Genomic DNA, 9,712 nt, shown 5'->3' with positions numbered 1-9,712 from the left:
AACACAGCATTTCAGGACTGGAACATGGCACATAGGGCACTGGCTTTATAGTTGGGGACATGGCCTGCTGCAATGCTAGGACTGTGGCAAAGTACTATTGTCAGGTCTGTAGTTGTAGGAGGGGTACAGCTTTCAGTATGCTCGCTGCCATCTCCTGGTGGGCGCTGTCTTCCTGTGCAATGCTGAACACGTCTCACTGATTAGGTCTCTTGTACTTTGACTTACAGACCAGTTTCTAAAACCCACCTTTGGCCTTAGATAAGAGAGGCTGAAGATTGTTTATTACCTAATATAACTGTGGGTCTCTCCATGAAGAAAAAAATCGAAATTCAACCAATTTTATGAAAACTGTAGTTATCGGTAATCAAAGCAAGCCCCAATCACTTATATTGACTTGGCGTTTATCAGAGGGTCACTCACAGTCCATACTTTAATTGGTTTTAAAGTTAAATGTAATGCAAGAAATCTTTCTGTATGCTGTTATGTTAGGAAGGCTGCCACAAGAGGAGCGGTGCACTGCTGACATCTAGTGGCCGCTTCTGTGTACTGCAGTACCTAGTGTTCTACAGTAAATGGGATTGTACCAGATGTCCATGGATTATTTTATGTTTTCTATGTGCAGAACGTGTTTAGTTATATTTTATGTACATTGTATAATTGATTTTCTAACTTTGTGCTTTTTTTTTCTTTTTTTTTTTTTCTTCATCTAAACAGAAACAAACACCAAATGGTCTTATGAAACATCCATTCTTAAGGTACGCCATTAGTTACATAGTAGTAACATAGTACATAAGGCCGAAAAAAGAAATTTGTCCATCCAGTTTGGCCTGTTTACCTGCAAGTTGATCCAGGGAAGGCAAAAAAAAAAAAAAAAAACCTGTGAGGTAGTTGATGGTTGTTTCTAAGGCAGTATGACAGTTTTGTTTGTAGACAGATAGATCTATAAAATATGAGAAGCTAGAGGCCGCACTTACAATACGCTCTTACAAAATAAAGCAGAACGTTAGGGTGCACCTCTTGCAACATCTAGCGCCCCTCTGCAGCCTCCTATCCCTGGATGTCTGGATCTCCTCCTCTGACAGCACTGTGAATAGTATGTTTGTATAATATGTATGTGTGAATAAAGGATCCCACTTTCTTTTCACTATTGGACGTGCTGCGGTGTATTTATTTGTTTTATATATGTGTGTGTGTGTGTGTGTGTGTGTGTGTGTGTATATATATATATATATATATATATATATATATATATATATACATACGCACACAATTAAAAGGGATTGGCTGCTTTATTTTTAAAGGAGTTGTCCAGCTGTATTCATTTTTTTTTTTTAAACAGCTCACAGTGAGTTAAAAAAAAAATATTATAAAAATAAAGTCATACCCTCTTCAGTCTGCCACTACTCCAGTCCCTGCTGCTATCCATTTTCTGGTCCAGCCTTGAAATGTCAGGAAAGGCCCACTCCACCAACCCCTGGCCCATTTTGTACTCTTAAGTAAATCTAGCCTTCATCTTCATATTATTTAGCTTGTTTTTTTGTTTTGTTTTTTCATGTTTTTTTTCTTTTCTTCTATTATAGTGGAGAAAACCCATTTGCTACAGTCAAGCTGCGCCCAACCGTAACAAACGACCGATCGGCACCAATTTTTCGATGAGCGGAATCCATTAATTTAATGGTGTTTTTTTTCTATATCTTCTGTTATGTAAAACAATTTTTCCCCCCCATTTTGTTTCAATTTTTGAAATGATTTTGGCTCAGACCTCCAGAAAGAAGTCGAATTCTGCAAATAACGATCGGCTATTCAGAAGCGCCACATGTGATTAGTGACTCTTGTAATGATTGCCAATGTCTTTGAGCAGGAATAAGTTATTGTGGTAAAACAGGTTTATGTACACGCATTTTTCTCCAAATATGTTCTTCATCGTCCACACTTGTCATGACCTCACACCTTAAGTAATAAAGAGCTCATACAGGGACCTGATCTTGAAGTGTAGATTTGCCTTTGGAAAACATTCTATAGTTTCTGTTGCAAGTATCTTGCTTTACTTTTATCACGTTGTATTCACATTCAAAGAAGCATTCAGCATTTGCAGTGGCTTTTTCTTAGCCCTGACTTCACATCTTGCAGTAACTTTGTATCAAACACGTAAAGGGGTTCTCCCATGACTAATGTTAAAAATCACACATCACACAATACATGACGATCTCTTTCTAACAAAGCTAGACCCAGCCCTGTACCTCACATGGATCCAGAGATCTCCCCATTCATTGCTCTGCTAGATTTATATCAAGCTGGCAGCTCAAAGGGAGCGTCCTTTCTGCTTCAGCTCTCTCCCTGTCACAGCTCAGGAGGCAAATGAAGCTGAGCGGACAAAGCATAAAGGAAAAAAATAAACAGCAGGTGGCGCTATATAGATGCACATTATTGAATAACTCAGTGGCTGTGTTAAATTTTTAATTACATGCAATTACAAAAGTATTCAGATCCAGGTGCTGTTTTTTTTTTTTTGTGTTTTTTTTTTACCGTGTTCACTGTATGAGAGGCGGCAATACCAAATATGCAGAGGAGATTTTTATTTATTTATTTTTTCCAGTGGAAAAAAAAGGTATTTTTTTTTTTTTTTTACTTTGAATTTTTTTAACAAAAGTTTAGCTTTTTTTAACCATTTACTAGCCCCACAAGGGGACTTTAGTAGGCAATCTTTTGATCACTTCTATACTGTTTTGCTTATGCAGTACAGTGTATTATACTGTCAGTGTAAAAACTGTCAAGCACCAGCAGGGCACACCAGAGAGACTCGGCCTGACGGGCATACACTGCCTTCCTTAAGCCCAAGGCAGCCATTCAATGATGTCACCCCACAACCTCAAACACTTGTTGCCGATGGGGGACAGAGGTAAACCCTCCCTATAACTTAGAATGCGCAGTCGCTATTGACCACGGCATCTAAGGCGTTAAACGGCCCAGATCGGAACCCTAGCCTAAGACCCATTATTGACCCCCAGTAAAAAGGCTTATGGAAGGCCACTATAGGGTAAATGGGGTTTTCCCAGTTCCAGCGGGTACTGCAAACCCACCTTTTATTAGACAACTCACCTGTAAGAGAAAGTTTGTAACCCAGGCACTTAATACTCTTCTTCTGAAAATCCTGCTTCCACTTACGTCACATCCTTTACCAGGTTTCTGGCCTGGGCTATGGATGGGACGTCACTTCTGTTGTGGAATGGCGCAGAACTATTCCTTTCCTTGGAGCATGCACAAACAATTGAATCCACCTTATCTGCGCATGCACCAGGAAAAGGAATAGTTCTGGCCCCGTCCACAGCAGAATTTATATCTGGTCCGTAGCCCAGTCCGGAAACCTGGTAAAGGACACCATGTCACTGGAAGCTGGAATTTCAGAAGAGGAGCATCACACGACCGAGTTCTCAAGAGTCCAATCGAATTCGGAACAGTAAATAAATCACAGGCTTTCTCCTACAGCCGTGTTATGGGTAAATAAGGTGAGTTTGTGTGACTCGCTGGGTCCCGGAAAACCCCTTTATTCCATATTGCCATTTGTGAAAATGTGGAGCTATTGGGGTCATGTTACATACCAGGTGGAGAGTTCCGTGCAGTGCCACTCCATCCGTTTCTTTTCACTTGTCACTTTAATTATTTCATTTTGATTCAGACGCAAGTTTCCTCTGTGTTCTGATCCTATATAGACCCTGACACCAAAGGAAATACGTTCTTGTGCATGGTACTGGGCTGTATAAGAGAAGATGCCGAAACGCGTTGGTAATTTTACACTATACGTACTTCCTGTCCTGCCCACCCCTACATGCACATAATGATGGTAATATTGAGGCTGTCTGCTCCATTTCAGCTGGTTCTTCCTGCATTTGGACCCGCTAGTTGGATAAAGTACCTGAAAGTTGCAGAGAGCTCTTAGTTCTACCAGTATTATGTGCATTTAGGGGCAGGTAGAACAGGAAGTCTGTGTGGTGCAACTTCAGCCAATAGCTGCAGAGCAGGAAGTGATGTCAGAGAGGGAGGTGTTTTAGCCATGTCTTCAAGGTCCTTGATGTACTGGCACATTGAAAACTTTAAGGACCAGAGTGAACTAATGAACCCAATCTTTAACTGCGAAAGCAGAAAATCAAATCTCCCAGAATGCATTTACCTATGGGGTGTGTTTGATTTTAAGTAACAGCCAGCAGAATTATGAATGCAGCTCTGAATGTGACTGAACTTTCAACATGATGTAACTCAGGAACCATATGATAGAAGCATGTTATAGGCAAACCTACTCAACTTTACATATCCATGATATCAAGCTGTAAAGTGGTGTTTAAGGGGGTGAACTTATGCACAGTGCACTTACCTGGACTCACCCGGTGACCATAGTGTCATGTGTCTTCCAGTTGTCCTGAGTCATTCAGGTACTGTTTGTATTGAGCGTGAAGATTTCAGTCAATCTGTCATTTGTTCACGCACCAAAAACCAAATACGTGTGTGTGTGTATATATAATGTATACATATACATACACTGCAAGCTATGTGTATCTGCCGAGTGCACTTTCTCTTCTGTATGTATTCATCTTCTCTGTTATGACAATATCCGCATACAAGACTGTTGCTTTCAACCTTGGTCTGCAAGCTGCGCCTCTCCAAGCTGTTGTGTAAGGCTGTCAGGGCATGCTGGGAGTTGTAGTGTCACAACAGTGGGAGGGCCGCAGGCCGAAGACTACTTGTATACTCTGTGTTTTGATGCTTCCTCAGTTGGCAATGAGTTGGTTAAGTTATTTTGATTGTTATGTTACTGATGACAGTAAATACCTTTATATAAAAATATATATATGTATATGCATAAAACTGACTTCATACAAGGAATATATATTTCTTTGAATGAAATCGGGGGAAAAAAATCCTGGTTGTAAGATCTGTAAGAAAAATAAATATTCTCGTATAAAAGTGACTTCATGGATGTCAGTATCTTCTGGTGTCATCACATCTGGTCTCATGTACCCCACCTGCCCATGCGGAAGGGTGAGGAACAGTTCCGGCTCCGTCCACAGCCCAGACTGGAAACTCGGTAAAGAGGAGTGTCACATGACCTGATTCCCAAGAGGCCGATCCACACAACAACGCAACAGTAAGTCTATTACAGGTATGTTATATGTACTGAAGGGGCTGCCTCACTTCAGCAAATGGCATTTATCATGTAGACAAAGTGAATACAAGGCACCTACTAATGTATTGTGATTGTCCATATTGCTTCCTTTGCTGGCTGGATTCATTTTTCCATCACACGGTTTATGACCACCCTGCAATCCAGCATCAGTGGTTGTGCTTGCACACTGTAGGAAAAAGTACCAGCCTATGCACTTTTTCCTATAGTGTGCAAGCACGACCACCGCTGCTAGACTGCAGGGTGGTCATAACCCATGTGATGGAAAAATGAATCCAGCCAGTAAAGGAAGCAATATGGATAATCACAATACATTAGTAAGTGCCTTGTATTCACTTTCTGTACATGATAAATGCCATTTGCTGAAGTGAGAGAACCCCTTTAAGTAAGATGGGAGAGACTGAGCATATAACCTGCAGTCATATGCTTCAAACTGACAACTTTATAGGAGACTCTCATTAGATCTGTAGTCGTCAAGGACCAGAAAAAAAAACGAGTCTGCTTTTTCTTCCAGAAACAGCACTATGCTTGTCTAATGGCAATGTCTGATATTACAGCATAGTCTCATTCAAGGTAATGGGGCTGGTCTGCAATGTCAGACAGCCCATGGACAACACAAGAATACATGTAGTCCCTAAGATGTGCTCTAACGGACCAAGTTACTGCACATTACAGTATATAATCCTGAATATAATACAGTCTTTGTGGTTTTATGGTTCAATCATATTTATTGAAGCAAAAATGAAAAGGAGTTACAAAGTCACGCATGTGAGGAAAAGGGCAATATGGCCTGAGCCCAATTATAAAGGAAACATGACTATCATAAATATGCCAATAAGTGTGACGAATCCGAACAAATAAGACCACGACAAGGGTTGAAAAACAGGGAGTCTTTGTGGTTTTAAATGGGTCATCCCACAAATTTTAAACTCTTGTTTTTCCTCACACATCTGGAGGTCTTTCTCCCCTCTCTGTGGGTGAGCAGCAGCTCATAAGACAATCAAGCACCTGCATATTTCAGGATGCATTGCATTTAGCTCTTGCTAATCCTTTCCTCCCCTGCATTGAATATAGCCCCTCACATATAACTCCAGACATACAGATGGTATTCAATACCCCCACATAATTTTTCTCCACTGGCTACAGAGATGTAGCTATAAACTAATATGAATTTAGAAGTAGGGATGAAAGTAAAGGTGTCTGGGCTGCTTCACAATGAGATCACGACGCCAATAAATGGGGCAGAGAAGCTACTAAGAACATAAGTCCACCACTGAGTGCAGGAGAAGATGGACCAAACGGATAAACGGCAGGGGGCGCTACCAGAAAGAAAAGTGGAATGTACATGAAAAAAATAACTATTTTATTGCATGTGTATTGCAATAATAATTTATTTGAAATGCTCTATTCATTGCATAATTCTTTTCATGGGATAATCGTGGGGGGTGACGCAATTCGGACATTGTTTTATGGGTTTCATTTTCACAGTGTTCCCTAAGCAATAAAAATGTCCTGTTACCTTGGTTCCGCAGGTTAGTAAGATTACAGTGATAACACATTTTTATAGTTTTTCTTGTGCTTTAATACTTTTTTTTAAATAAAATCAGAAAAATATGTATTTGTTCTTTATATCGCCATATTCTGACCCCCATAACTTATATATTAACGATCTACAGAGCTGTGTGAGGGCTCATTTTTCAGGGGTGATCTGTAGGTTTTTATTTCATTTTGGGGTGTGTATGGCTGATCTATTTTTTTTGCAAGGTGAAAGACCAAAAAACTGTGAAGGGGCCATTTTGAAATTCTTTCCTTTACGCCGTCTACAATATGGGATAAATATTTTATTATTTTAAAAGTTCAGGCATAATGGGACACGGCTAGTAATTATCTTTGTGTGTGTGTGTGTGTGTGTATATATATATATATATATAATATATATATGTGTGTGTGTGTGGATGTGTGTGTTTTAAAATGGGGAAAGCAGGGTAATTTAAATTTTTATCTTTTTATTTTTTGTTATAACAAACAGGAATCAAAACAGTTCAGACCAACAAGCATAGCATACTAAATGTTCCCACAGATCCTGACGGCCTCAGTGTAAGCCTTTCAGGACAGGGCTCTGGTGCAACAGGTGCTTACCTCGCTCTCTGGAAACACAATTGGACAACAGAGTCCTTCCTCAGAAGGTTACTGGTCTAGGACAGCAGCAAGGAGGGCATTTTCTCTCCGTGGCTGGGTCAGTGTCCTTCACTAAATACTCTTACAGTCTGTACTGGCTTGGCCCATCACTGCATGCTCCTCCACTTTTTGGACTCTGCACTTAAGAAAAGGTTATTGTAGGCCTCCACCAACATGTCAATCAACACAAAGTTATTGGCTCTGTCTCCATCTCTGATCTGCTCATCAGGGTTCCACTGGCTGTTTACACTGGGTTGTGGGATAGGGCCTCAGCATTGTCCTTACTATGCATGGTTGGTACATTACCTTGTACTTGCTGAGCCTGACCATCCACCACTGCTCTAAGGGCCAAAACTGTAGTTCTCGGTTTCTTGTCCCTCTTCCAGTGTCCTACCAGCATAGACCATTACTTCCTGCCATCCTGAACTTGAATCAGGAATGCCTCCATTCCCTTCAAGCTTCTGTCAGTATACAGGGCAAAAGGCTTGGTGTACTCAGCATAAGGCCTCATGCACACGACCGTTCCGTTTTTTGCAGTCCGCAGAAAACGGAAGCTGCCCGTGTGCCTTCTGCAATTTGCGGAATGGAACAGGCGGCCCATTGTAGAAAGGCTTATTCTTGTCTGCAAAACGGACAAGAAAAGGACATGCTATATTTTTTTGTGCGGGGCAACGGATGCGGACAGCACACAGTGCTGTCCGCATCTTTTGCAGCCCCATTGAAGTGAATGGGTCCCCACCCGAGCCGCAAAAAATGCGGCTCGGATGCAGACCACAACAATGGTCGTGTGCATGAGGCCTAAGCCAGAACAAGGCATAGGTCAACAACCAGCTTCATCCTGCCACATAATAGCCCTTTTACTTGTAGCCCAGGGTATGGCCCCATTCCACAGAACATTCCAGGGTGCAGCCACCATGACAAGGTTTTATTTTTATTTTGTATTTTTTATTTTTTTTAAGAACCACTGACTAGTCCCATGAAGGTATTGGTTGGTGCAAGCCACTATTGTACTGCTTTGACTTTTAAATCCATAAGCTGGACTCCCTCCCTGGACACCACTTGACCTAGGTAATCATTACTTCTGAACAAAGGACATTGCTTGCAGAGACATGCTATAGACACCAGAACTACTACGTTTAGCTGTTGTGGTTCTGGTGACTATAGTGTCCCTTAATATAGAGGGGGGAAAAGAATCAGCACAAAAGTATCAAATAAAATGGCTGTATCATTATTCTAAAACTTAAAAAAACACTGAATTATTCCTATTGGTAGGACTTTTGGGAGCACTATTACTGTGGGGGCACCTTGGCACGGTATTAGCTTACCACAATTATTTTTTGGGGACGTTATGTTTACACTATTAGTGTCAGGGGCACTATTTGCCAATAATTATTGAAGGGCACTATCTGCATGGCACTACTATTATCAGGGGGTTTATCTGTTTCTGCAGTATAGTATTTGGGAGGAGGGCAGCACAGTATTGGGGGTAGTAGGATGATTTGTCCAGAAGATGGGAGGATGATGGAAAAGTAGTAAACTAAGATTTTGTTTGTCAAACTGCAGAGACGAGAAATAGCTGAAAAATGGTGGTCTGGTCTAAAAGAAGAAGATGAGGAAAGAGAACATCTACATTGTAGATAAATAAATGTGGTAAGCTGTTACCGTGCCAATGTGCCCCCACAGTAATAGTGCTCCCAAAAGTCCCACCAATAGGAATAATTCTCTGCTAGAGCACACATGGTAGTAATAGTGCTCCTACAGTGTCCCCACTGCCCCAGAAGTAATAATGCTCCCATAGTGCCCATACTAGTAATCATGTTCCCCATAGACCCCCAGTAGTAAAAAAAAGCCCATCATAACGCCCCCCAGTAGTAATAATTCTCCTTATAATGTACCAGTGCAAAAAATGGTCCCTTTTAATGCCCCCAGTAGAGCTAATGTCCCCATAATGTGCCAGTATAAAATACCACTACATAGTGCCCCCATAGTGCTCCTCTCCCCCTTCTCACTAGTGCCCCCATAATGTACCAGTATAAAATACCACTACATAGTGCTCCTCTCCCCCTTCTCACTAGTGCCCCCATAATGTACCAGTATAAAATGCCCCATATATAGTGCCCCAGTAGATGCCTTCAGTGTCCCCCATAATTTGCAAGTATAAAATACCCCTTCTTAGTGCCCCCAAAGATGAGCCCATAGTACTCCTCTCTCCCCTTCCCCATAGTACCCACCCTAATGAGCCCCAGTATAAATTGCCCCTACACAGAGCCCCCCCCCCCCCAATATAAAATACCCCTTCTTTGTGGCCTCAGTAGATGCCCCTATAGTGCCCCGAATAATGTGCCAGTAAGAAGTGCC

At 41.4% G+C, this 9,712-nt stretch overlaps 1 long non-coding RNA gene across 1 annotated transcript; it reads left to right on the top strand.

Annotated features, from left to right (window-relative positions):
* Positions 1-553: 553 nt before the first annotated feature.
* Positions 554-1,978, top strand: LOC122944571. Its single transcript, XR_006391031.1, has 2 exons — positions 554-755; positions 1,581-1,978. It is a non-coding gene; the product is annotated as an uncharacterized LOC122944571 (long non-coding RNA).
* The last annotated feature ends 7,734 nt before the right edge of the window (positions 1,979-9,712 follow it).

The sequence above is a fragment of the Bufo gargarizans genome, chromosome 8 (assembly GCF_014858855.1).
Source record: "Bufo gargarizans isolate SCDJY-AF-19 chromosome 8, ASM1485885v1, whole genome shotgun sequence".
Lineage (NCBI taxonomy): Eukaryota > Metazoa > Chordata > Amphibia > Anura > Bufonidae > Bufo > Bufo gargarizans.
The sequence above is the reverse complement of the archived record's forward strand: the minus strand, read 5'-3'. Positions and strand labels throughout refer to the sequence as shown.